The following is a 12,675-nucleotide window of genomic DNA, read 5'->3' as shown; positions in this document are numbered from 1 at the left end:
TCCAGAGGGAAGGTTACCAGCCCTTGAACTGCAGGGGCAGAGACAGAGAGCAGCAAGGCCTGTTGGAAAAGGAGGCTGCACGCCCCAGCTGCTTTCTGAAGGAGGGGAGCATATTTCACGGTGTGCCACCGTGACAGTGTTTTGTGAAGGAGGCCAAACATAAGGGACCATTTCTCATGCCTTGAAAGTTAATGACTGATCCTCAGCACAGGTTTACAATTTAATTGAAAAATGGCAGGTGGGAACAGGTACGATGATTAATGCTGCTATTAATCATCAGGACACCGCGCAGTAGCACCACCCAGGTCTGTGATGATACTCAGCAGTGCTGCTGAGACCAGCCAATAAGCTGGTGGGTTTATAAGAAAGAAAACAAGGGGTGGAAGATTGCTGTAGACACAACAGTTGTGCCCAGAACAGTCATTGCAGTTTATGTCTGGAATAAGTTCTTAATGCTTTAAATGCCTTGCTTACATCTGCTCTTAATGCTACTGGTGTTTTTTTTAAATTTTACTATTTATTTATTTATTAGATTTATAGCCTGCCCTTCCTCCCAGTAGGAGCCCAGGGCATTTTTTCCCCTCTTGGCTGCTGTTTCTAATTGCTGTATTTTAAAAAAAAAACACTTTCCTGGGAGATCCATTGTGAACTGAAGGCGAGGGATATAAGTGAAAATAAAATGTGTAGTCATCATAACACACATTGTACAGATTCAGAAAATTGGAAAATTTAGCTCAGTGCTGTATAAGCTCTGACTAGTAGCAGTTCCCCAGAGTTTCAGACAGAAGCCTTTTCTAGCTCTATCTGAAAATGTTGAGGATTGAACCTGGGACTTTTGGCATACATAAGATGTACAGCATTATTATTATTATTATTATTATTATTGGCTCCTACTGGGAGGAAGGGCAGGATATAAATCTAATAAAATACATTTTTGTTGTTATATGCATTTGGGTCGATTATGACTTATGATGACCCTATGAATCTTTAGCACCCGGTATTCCCAGGCGGTCTCCCATCCAAGTACTAACCAGGCCTGACCCTGCTTAACTTCCGAGATCAGACAAGATCCGGCATGTTCAGTCTAGTATGGCCATAGGCAATAAAATAAATAAATAAATACAGTATTATTATTCATCTACCATTGAGTTCTGGTCGTTTTCCAAACCAAAACATTCCCCCACAAAGCAAGATTCCAGTCCTCATGGTTCTGAAGAAGCAGCTGAATTAAAAAGGAACACAAGAAAGGCCCTAATACCAAATCACATCATGACAGATCATCGGTCCATCTGGCTCAATCACGACTACACCAGGAGTGAGGAACCCTTTTCAGCCCAGGGGTTGCATTCCTTCATGGCCAGCCCTCCAAGGGTGGAAACCAAGCTGGGCATGGCTAAAGCAGGTGGGGCCAGAGCCAGCACACATATAGCACATACCACACACAGAGAAAGAGCTACTTTTCACAAGGTGAGTGTGTTATGCAGGCAGGGTATGAGAGAAGGCTGATCATGGAATTGTTGTAGCTCTACCCCTTCCTTCTCCTGCAGTGAGAGTAGAGCCCCAGGGCCTGGTCCACATGTATCGAGGTTCAAGGTAGGGATGGGAGGAGGAATTTGTTTGGCCTGCTGTTTGCAGCAGATGGACCCAATCCAATGCTCCAGACTTGTTTGTGGATCCGAATGCAACTCCCCGTCTGATTCAATGTGCAAAAACTACGCACAAAAATACATGTTTTATGTTTAAAAAAGGCATACGAAATGAGCGTTTTACAACAGAAATGCATAGAAAAGCGCGATATTTTATGTAAAAAGTGCAAACAAAAAATAATGCATGCAATGGGATGGAACTGACCTATGATTAAATGCCACCAAGACCAAAACAGGACAGGATTGACGGCTCATCCTGCCCCTAGTTTGAGCCACTTAACAGAGGCAATTACTTTTTTGCTTGATAGGAACTGCCTCCCACACACACACACTCCACAAGCACTAAACAAAAAATTGGGCCAGCCGTATCATGAAAGCAGAAGAGCACCACAGGGGTGGGAAGGGGGTGTGCCAAGCATCTGGATGAAATCCAGGCTGGGCTAATGAAGCCATCTCATATAATTCTAACAGGGACCTCTCATATCTGTGGCGACACTTAGCAAATCCGGGCATGAATAAATAACCCAAGCCCAATTGAATTAACCTCTAGCTGAGCAACGCAACTCAACAAATTATCCTCAATTCCAAATGAGATTAGAAAAGGACCAGAAAGATTGGGAAGGGGAGTTAATTCCCCTGGTCTCCTGTGAATCTAATTCCAGAAGTATGAGTGTATATAAATGTGAGCGTGCGCACCCTCCCCCCCCTCTTGAATACTGAGCTAGGTGGACCAATGGTCTGACTCAGTGCAAGACAGCTTCCCAGGTAAATGAGCCGTTATTCAGCACCATCAGGACTAGAATCTTTCTTTTTAAAGGCAGGAACATAGTTCAATGGCAGAGCACCTGCTTTGCCTGCAGAAAGTCCCAGGTTCAATCCCTGCCCTCTTTGGGTAGGGGGTGGGAGAAACTCCTTGTCTGAAACCCTGGAGAGCCACTGCCAGTCAGAGTAGAAAGCGCTAAACTAGATGGACCAATGATTTGGCTCAATATAATATAGCATCCTATGTTCCCAAGCCAGCTTGGAAGCAGCTATTCTCCGTTTGTGGGTTCCTGCCTCTTCCCCCCCCCATTTCTTCGAGGCACTGTTTAGTGCAGGTGCGTGGAACCTTTGGCCCTCCAGACATCACTGAACTACAACTGCCATCGTCCCTGGCCACTGGCCATCCTCGGTTATTTATTTAATTAATTAATTTATTACATTTATATACCGCCCCATAGGCTAAGCTCTATGGGCGGTTTACGGCAATTAAAAGCATTAAAAACAAATATACAAATTTTAAAACACAAAAAACAATTGAAAAACACAATTGAAAAACAATTGAAAAACTAAAAACACATGCTAAAATGCCTGGGAGAAGAGGAAGGTCTTGACCTGGTGCTGAAAAGATAACAGTGTTGGCGCCAGGCACACCTTGTCAGGAAGATCATTCGATAATTTTGGGGAGCACCACTGAGAAGGCCCTCTCCCTTGTTGCCATCCTCCGAGCTTTCCTTGGCTGATGGGAGTTGTAGTACAGCAACATCTGGAGGGCCAAAGGTTCCCCACCCCTGGTTTGATGTGTGGGCTCCAGCTCTATCTTGATATCACAGCCTTGGGAGCTTTTCCCCCCAGTAAGTGGCTTCTCTTAGGAACTAGGAAGAAGAGGTATGAGCATCAACATCATCATTTATTACCTGCCCTTCCCTCAAAGGTCCCAGGATGGGTTACAACCATGTTAAAATACGACATTAAAAACAATTTAAAAACAACCTACAATCCCAAAACAGGCTGGGTCCTAAAAATACACGTCTCAGGTGTCGAATGCCAGGGCAAAGAGGTGCGTCTTCAGCATTCACCTAAAACTGTTCAACGAAGGTGCCAGACGTACCTCAGTGGGGAGGGAATTCCACCACCACGTAGGGGCAGCCACAGAGAAGGCTCTCTCCTGGGATGCCACCCCCAAGCTTCCGGGTTGGCGCACCTACCAAAAGGGCCCCCTCTGCTGATCACAGCGCCTGAGGGGGTCTGTAGGGAAGGAGGCGGCCTTTCAGATATTTGGGGCCTGAGTCATTTAGGGCCTGCTGATTGGAGCCAATCAGAGGGAAAGGAGGTAAGTCAGCCACTGAGAAGATTCTTTTCAGTAGCTAACACTCTCATCTTTCATGCTTATTGGCTCCTAGGGAGGTCTATCCTTGTGGAAGAAGGCATTGACAGGATCTCATTCTCAACCCAGCAGCAAAAAATAAATAAAAAGGAGGGGCGTGCCTGTGACTTTCATGAAGGGACGCTGCACTTCTGAATTTGCCACTTCACTGTTGCTTGGATCTAAGGGGTGCAAGGACAGCCATTCTCAAGAGAAAGGCTTCCTTCTAGCTGCAACAGCAGCATATCTGCCCTCAAGTAGTAACTCCTCTTTACGTCACAAGGACATCAAAGTGCAGTGTGCGTGGGATGCAGTTAAGGTCAAGATGGCATTATTATTTTAGTATTATTTATTGCGTTTATATCCTGCCCTTCCTGCCAAAAGAACCAGAACAGCAAACACATCAACGAAACAATTTAACAAACAAAACCAGCATTCTAAAAACAGTTTTAAATATTGCAGAAAAAAAGTTACAGTCCAAAACATCCTTAAAAAACCAGTTACAGATAAACATGGCTTCAGTGGGACTCAACAGGGCCAGCCGCACCGTTAGGCAGAGTGAGGCAGGTGCCACAGATACTGGGGAGGGGGGAAGTGCTGACGTCTTTGAAGACAGCACTGGGCATCCTAGGTAGTCTGCCCTGACCCCCCTAGACTAGCTTTCTGCCCTCATGCGTGGTCGAGGGTGCTGCCTGATCTGTTGTTCACATCAGGCAGCAAAATATCTTGGGCAATCCTGAATGGAAGTGCAATCAGGCTGGGCCAGCTCCAAGTTGAGCCCTCCTTCTCTGTCAGTGGGCATTTGGGAGATGATCTGCAGTGACAGTAGTCCAAGCAATATTGGGTGGGCCTCCCACAACGGCCCCAGAATGACACAAGACTGGAGGCATTGTGGGAAATTGAAAGGGTGGTTAAATCCAGCCACCTGGCATAGCTTGGCGTGCCATGCAAGGAAAGGAACTGAGGGGGGCCCCTGGGCAGGTCTTGTGGGCCCTGTGAACTGCCCGGAGGTGCCAGGTGCTGACGCCAGCCTTGACTCCTAGATTCTCTCCTCCTTCTATTACTGGTTTTTCTCCATGTGAGTCGGAGAGATCACTACGAACACACACACAGCCAACTTTAGATGAGGCTTTCTTTGATGCTGAGTCCCTCTTAACTGCTGTTCCACCAGCTCAAAATACCCTAGTTACGTCAACTACCGCCACCAAAGGGCTCCCTCTTAGCCCAATTTCCCCAACTCTCCTTCATAATCTTCTTCTACCACAGAGTTTGCCATGAGAGTTGGAGCTCTGCAGCCACTCTAAATATTGAGAGTAGGAAAAGTTGCTATGGTTTGGGGGGGCGTTGTAATGTCCGCCCCCCAACAGTAAGAAGGTAAAGGCAGCTGTTCCAGCTGTTTTTGGAGAAGAAAGGTCTGTAGACTTGTGGTGTCTTTGCAAGACACTGTTTCTGTCTAGACATGTACAAGCCGAGCACTTATTAACAAGGTGCAGAAGGTAGGGAGTGTGTTGGTCCTACATAAATAGGAATTGTAGTGCCTGCCTGGAACCCATACTCCAAATCTGCCTTCCCAGCCAAATCCAACAGATTATTTTTCAAGTCCTCTCAGAAACAGATTCTGCCAGGCAATGCTGGTTACATTCCACGGCCTACGAGATGGGTGTGACTCACATTCCAGATGCTTGGAACAATCAATTTCCCATTAGCTCTCATTGTCCCCGTCAATGACTAGACCAGACCAGAGCTTAACGGGAAGTGGATTTTGCATAACAAAACAGCATGACTCACAACCACATCAGCTTTCTCCTGGATTTCCTGAATGCAAAATGGGATTTATTTGATTTTATTGCAATTTTTTTTCAGAATACAGCTCTAGCCACATGCGATTCTCTCACTGGTTTCCAAGGGACTGGCATGGCTTACAAATCCATATGAGCTCTTTGCCAATGGGACCAGGGCCCATATGCCTGCTAGCAGAGGCATTGCTGGGTAGTTAAAAGGTTTGTGGCAGGCACCCATCGGCACAAAACAGCATACACGTTGCATATGCTATTTTAAAAGTACAGATGCAGATTTAGAATGTAAATATCACAGGAGGCAAGCCAAACAATTTCAGTTAAGGAAGTTTTTCCTGATGTCCAGTCGAAATCTGGCTTCCTTCTGATATGAAATGAGATATATAGTTTGGGAACCATAGTATGTAGTGTTGATTTGGCACAGCAGAAAATGAGTTAACCTGACCTAACATAAGAAGCAGAAAATAAATTCCTAATGTCCCTGTGAAGGCTAGATGCTCAGTTGCTGTTTGATACTAAATGCTAGTTTGGTCTTCTCATGTAATTGGACACCATCCAAGTAGATAGTTCTAGGAACAGCACAAGAAGCTCAAGGTTGGACAGCTAGCTAAACGCGAGACAATGGAGCTCACTGAAAAAGTGTTGCTAACAAGCAATAAGGGAGGGGCTGTGTGTAAGGAGGACTTGAGAGCCATATATATCAATGTATCTGTGTAGCTATGCTTTGAGACAAGTATTCAGGCACTAGCCGAATACTTCGTCTCTCTTTTGCAAAAGATATTGGTAAATAAAGGTGTTGTTTTGTATCTTGGTTTCCCATCTGGTGAGTTATTGGAGCTTCCTCCAGATGAAAAGAACCTTTTTGGGTGTAACACTTCCTTATTCCGTGTCCTGCACTCTGGGACGATCAAGAAGAGATCCTGACCCTCCTCTGTGTGACAACCTTTCAAGTACTTGAAGAGTGCTATCCTATCTCCCCCCAGCCTTCTCTTCTCCAGGCTAAACACACCCAGTTCTTTCAGTCTCTCCTCATAGGGCTTTGTCTCCAGTCCCCTGATCATCCTCGTTGCCCTCCACTGAACCTGTTCCAGTTTGTCTGCATCCTTCTTGAAGTGCGGAGACCAGAACTGGACGCAGTACTCGAGATGAGGCCTAACCACTGCCAAATAGAGGGGAATTAATACTCCACGCAAGTTGGAAACTATACTTCTGTGAAGCTGCCTTTATTCCAGGTCACCCTTGGCCCATCTAGCTCAGTATTGTCTACACTGACCGGCAGTGTCTCTCCACGTTTTCAGACAGGGGGTGTCCCCAGCCCCATCTGGAGATGCTGAGGATTGAAGCTGCGGCCTTCTGCATGCAAAGCAGATGCTCTGCCACTGAGCTACCGCCCTTCCCAGATAGCGCACTGCAGATTGTTTCTTCCCAGGAGGGGTTAAAGAATGTGCCAGGGCACTGAGCTTTCCCCGACACCCCCTGTGGGCATCCCACCCATCTCTTCTCTCTACACAATGCCTTAGGCAAGCTCAGCTCCGCAGTGGCTGTTTTGCAACCCTCGCCAGCGGCAGAAAGGCCAGCTGCTGGAGGCACATACATAAAATGTGCTTGGAGTGGATGCCCAGCTATTTAAATCACCCCGTGTCCGTGAATCTGTACTGGGGTCAGAGAACTTTTGTAATAGAAAGTTCTGCGCAATGCAATTCTGTGCATGCCTGAAGAAGGGTTCCGTGGACTTACTGCCAGGTAATTGAAGATAGGACTGCAGCCTTTATCCAGCCCCTCGCTGGATCGTCACCTTGTAGTGACAACCAGGAAGCCCACTTGCAGGACATGAGCACAGCAGGACTCCACCCCCCCCCCTTTGTGATTCCCAACAAGTGGTATACAGAGATGTGGTGCCTGGAGGCAGAACATAGCCAGCGTGGCTAGTAGCCTTATCCTCCATGAATTCATCTAATCTTCTTTTAAAGCCATCCAAGTTGATGGCCATCAACCTCACCTTGCAGGAGCAAATGACATCATTTGTCTGAAGAAGTACTCTCCTTTGCCCTGAATCTTCCAACATTCAGCTTGATTGAGTTCTAGTATTATGAGAGAGGGAGAAAAACCTCTCTGTCCATTCCCTATTTCCTTCCCATCACCATGGTTGCTTGGGCTAGGGTGGGATGCAGTTGAAGAATACAAAGCATGCGAAGAGGAGGAAATCTGGAAATCACGACTGGAGAGAGTGTTGTTACACTCATATCCTGCTTGCGGGTTTCCCAGAAGAGGGACCAGGTTTGCCGCTGTGAAAATAGGATGCTAAACTAGATGGGCCTTCGGTCTGATCTTGCAGCCAGGCTCTTTTGATGTTTTTAGGAGCAGGTCCAGGGGGCTCTTGTTAGCGGGGCCCTGCTGGGCAGTGGGTCCTCTTGGCAGATGCCCAAACATGCTGGTCATTGACGCCAGCCCTGCTGGACATCTTTGGCATCAGAAATCCTTCATTCTCAAGACTGCAGATACTGGGCCTGAGCCCTTGAGAGGTGAGGCCCGCTATAAATCCAAATAAGAAATAACTAGATTTCTGCTGCTGACAAAACAAACATTCAAAACGATAAAGCATGGCTCATGGAAGCAATAACCTGTAAACTAATAAACTGACCAGACACTTTGATAGTGCAATTCTTCCACAAGCGGCAAGCATTAATGGCTGCTCTGAACCTCAAAGCTGATTGTTTTCTACGGGAGGAGAAAATATTTCCACTCTGCAAGAGGTCTCGGGGGCATGCTCTGTTTTGCTCCACGCCAAGTACGGGCCGTATCGATCACAAAGAACAACCTCCCCCTTTTTTTCCTGAGCGCATCCAGCTCCCAAAAAACAACCCTCAACTCTTAAAAGTGCTGCGATACAAAAAGGAAAAGGAGGGGGGCGCATCAGTGCGCTGAGGAGGGGGGGAAGGGAGTCACATGCACCTAAATAAATGATGAAGGAAGTCTAAACATGGTCGAGGCTGCAGGCAGGTCTTCGGGGCATATCAACCGCAGCACAACATCACAACCACCCTGAGGGGCAACAGGCTTCCAGAGTGCCGAACATGTTCCTCACTTGAGCCTTACGATGTGAAGCAAAGGTGGCTTTTTGACAGGACTGTCGCTCAGAGGCAGAACATCTGCTTGGCGTGCAGAAGGTCCCGGGTTCAACCTCTGGGAAAAGGAGCAGGAAGCAGGTCATTCAGGGGTGGGGAACCTCTAGCCCGGAGCCCAAATGTGGCCCTTCAGGCCTCTCTATCTGATCCTCGGGACTCTCCCCAGGCCTTGAACCCACCCACCCTGCTCTAGAATCTCCTGAAGTGCTTGTCCCTGGCTGGAAGGTGCCCTTGAGCTGGGGGAACGGGCCAGGCCCGCCTGCCTGAAGAGCAGAAAGGGGTGGGGGCAGTGAGTGGGTGTAAACCTCTAGCTTTTGCAGACTACTATAGCTAAGAGTGACGTGAATTGCTCCGCTCACTTTCCCCTCTGGCCGCACCTGCTGCTGACATGCGGCCCCTGGAAAGTTTCCTAGGAGGGAATATGGCCCCCAAGGCAATGGAAAAGACCCTTCTCTGACGGAGACCCTGGCGAGCCACTGCCGGTATGAGTAGAAGATAGCAGGCTAGCTAGATGGACAAGCATAGTCTGACTTGGTACAAGGGAGGGGGTCCCAGCTCAGTGGGCAGAGCAACTGCTTTGTACACAGAAGGCCTCAGGTTCAACTGCCGCCCCCGGCATCTTTGGGTTAAAACAGCAGGTAGCAGGTGATGGGAAGAGCTTTTGTTCGAGACCCTGGGAGCTGCTGCCAGTCAGTGTAAGCAGTAATGGGTTCAGCTTTTCCAAACTTTTGGATCCCCAGATGTTGCTGGACTAGAACTCCCATCAGCCCCCCAGCCAGCATGGCCGATGGGACTGTAGTCCAGCAAAATCTGGGGACCCAAAGGCTGGGAAAGGCTGGCTTAGAGAAAGCAACGGTACAACGCCGGTTCCTCTGCTCAAACAAAGGGTTACCAGGGAGCAGGGCTGGCAAAGGCCTTGGCCTGGACACCTGGAGGCACTTTCAGTCAGAGACAACACTGGGCTGCTGCCGGCCAGAGTAGACAGCACTGGGCTTGGTGGATGAAAATAGCCTGGCTTGGTATACGGTAGCTTCCCGTGTTCCTATGAATGGCCACATGCTTGCCTGTTTCACTGCCAAAGCAGTAATTATACAGGCAAGCATCTTCTGGAGAACGGCACCAGCAGAGGAGGACTTTGGGGCAGTTGCCAGGGCTCCAATCAGCAGAATGAGGGGGGGTACCCAGCAGTGGTGGCTCACCAAAAGTGCAGTAATGCACAGTAAAAAGCCCCCATACACACACACACCCATTTAATGAGAGCAATGCACTAAAATGGGGGCCCTCGTAAGACTATTAAGTCCAGAGTTGAAAACAGCTGGAGAAGCTCTGGCCGGACAGAGGTTGCTGGACTCCAAGTCCCACCGTCCCTGACCTTTGGCCATGCCAGGTAGGACTGATGGGAGTCGGAGCCCAATGGCATTGGGAAGGTGGCAGGATCCCCATCCATGGTCTAAAGATGACCTCCTTGCACAAGTGCTTTGGGATCCTTGGAAACCTCTTCATGCAACGGTTGCACCCTGTCCTTTCCCCGCTCTGTCCTTAGTGTTCAAGTTGGCATGCTGGGCTCTCAGCCATCTCCTATAAAGTTTGAAGGTTAGCGGTGAAACAGAGTGGGGCTCTTTCTTGTAAATTATCCTCATGGTTTTGTCCTTTTAACTTCACAGGAGAGCTTATTGACAGTCAGGGCCATTCTCTATGCCAGGCAGGTAGATCTCTTTGAGCGACTGTGGGAAGGGAAGAGCAGGGATGTGGGTATCTAGCAGTGCAAGAGAAAGACAGGATTTGCCACATTGGCAGGCAGCAGGGAAGATGATCGAGCCTCCAGTCCATCCTACCCTTGGTTTAGGGAAGGAAATGTTATACTGTACAGTAAAGCCATCTTCCTGTAGAATTCTGCTGCCCTCTAGAGGAGCTGGAGCGCAAGTTTTCTCCTAGCTTCTTCAAGGATTGAACATCCCTTCATGATATTATTTATTTATTTATCTATTTAAAATCTTTCTATCCCGCCCTTCTACCCTACAACAGGGCACTCAGGGCAGCTTACAATAAAATCCCACACATACATAATAAAATTATGCAAAATAAAAACACAAACAGTACAGTAAATTAAAATACATAAAAGACCATTAAAATGCATAAAATACAATATACACACATATACAGACAGACTATGTGCATATATATATATGGGGGAGTGATACTATAAGGACTCAAAAGGTAAAAATTGAAATGAGATAGTCACAGCCACACCCCTCCCTTTTTTTTGGTGCTGGGTTGAGAATGAGATCCTCGTTAATGCCTTCTCCCACAAGGACAGATGTCCCTAGGAGCGAATAAGCACAAAAGAGGTTAGCTACTGAAAACAGTCTTCTCAGTAACTGACTGACCCCCTTTCACTCTGGTTGGCTCCGATCAGCAGGAAAGGACAAGGGAGCATGTTAGAAGACTCCAGATGTTGCTGAACTACAACTCCCATCAGCCCCACTAAGCATGGGCAGAAATAATGGGAGTTGTAGTTCAGCAATATACAGAATAGGGATGGAAGGATCTGTTCATTTCGATTCTCTCGGTTTCTAATCTTAAATTCAGTTCTCCACATTTCCTCATGAAAATTCTTCAACGTTTTACTGTGATGTGCACATTTTTGGCAAGCAGTTTCTCCTAATATAATGCATTTTTGTATGTTTCTTTCACCAATATATTTGTTTTGTACACACTTTCCCATAACAGATGCACTTGGTAAACATTGCTTAGTTGGAGCACTGCATTGCAAAATTCTGACAGGTGTGAATTTTGAAGGACGGCTGTGTTTCGGTTCTCATGTTATTTTGGAAAGCGCAAATTTGATAAATTCAGCTTTAAATGCAAACTGAATTGCATTTCTCGCCTATCCCTAATCTGGAGGGCCAAATGTTCCCGGGACCTGCTGTAGGAGCTCCAGAATTATGGGACGCTTTCCTCTAGGAAATCCATTTAGCCCAGGCGGGGGGCGGGCTGTAGCCCTCCATATGTTTTCGAAGATGACATGACAAAAGTGTATAAAATTACGCACTGCGTGGGGAAAGCGGACAGACATTTTCCTCCCTGTCTCGTAACACTAGAACTTGTGGACGTCCAATGAAGCTGAATGTCGGAAGATTCAAGACAGACAAAAGGAAGGGCTTCTTCATGCGGCGCATAGTTACACTGTGGAATTTGCTCCCACAGGAGGCACTGATGGCCACCAACTTGGATGGTTTTGAAAGAGGATAAGACAAATCCACGGAGAAGAAGGCTATCCATAGTTCCGTAGCTACTAGCTGTGACGGCTACACTCTCCCTTTAGGTCGGAGACAGGATGCCTTTGAATGCTAGTTGCTGGGAATCACAAGTGGCAAGAATGCTCTTGCACTCAGGTCCTGCTTGTGGGCTTCCCGTGGGCATCTGGTTGGCTACTGTGAGAACAGGACGCTGGACTAGATGGGCCACTGGTCTGATCCAGCCGGACTGTTCTTATGGTCTTAGGACCCCAGCTCCTATCAGCTCCTGGCAGCATGGTCAACGGTCATGGGAGCTAGAGTCCAGCAACTTCTGTCATGTATGGTCCTTCCTGATCTCTCCTCGCTTTTTTGGTGTTTATTAGCTTAGTTGTATTTTATTTTGCATTGCTTCTGTTTGTAATTTTTCAAAAGGCTGTAAACAGTTTTCTTCCTTTGCAAGCTGGCCGATAAATATTTTAAAGACATTAATAAAGAAATATATTCCCTTTTTATCTGTAATTTTCAGGAGCGGCCAGAAAAAATGAAGGCTGTTAATCTATAAGAGAATCTTTAGAGGAGGAATGATCTTCCTTTAAATCGATTCCATTTAAATTACATCTGCTATGCTGGGTTGATTCTGGTGATATTAATCAATTAAAATAATAATAATAATAATAATAATAAAATTTAATTTCTGTGTCGCCTATCTGGCCGATGGCCACTCTAGGCGACGTACATGTAAAC

At 46.9% G+C, this 12,675-nt stretch overlaps 1 pseudogene; it reads right to left on the bottom strand.

The window, feature by feature from the left end:
• Nucleotides 1-982: 982 nt before the first annotated feature.
• On the bottom strand, nucleotides 983-1,101 carry LOC133372174 (5S ribosomal RNA; annotated as a pseudogene).
• Nucleotides 1,102-12,675: the final 11,574 nt, after the last annotated feature.

Source organism: Rhineura floridana, chromosome 17, assembly GCF_030035675.1.
Source record: "Rhineura floridana isolate rRhiFlo1 chromosome 17, rRhiFlo1.hap2, whole genome shotgun sequence".
In the NCBI taxonomy this organism is placed as follows: Eukaryota; Metazoa; Chordata; class Lepidosauria; order Squamata; family Rhineuridae; genus Rhineura; species Rhineura floridana.
This window is presented reverse-complemented; position numbering and strand designations above follow the sequence as displayed.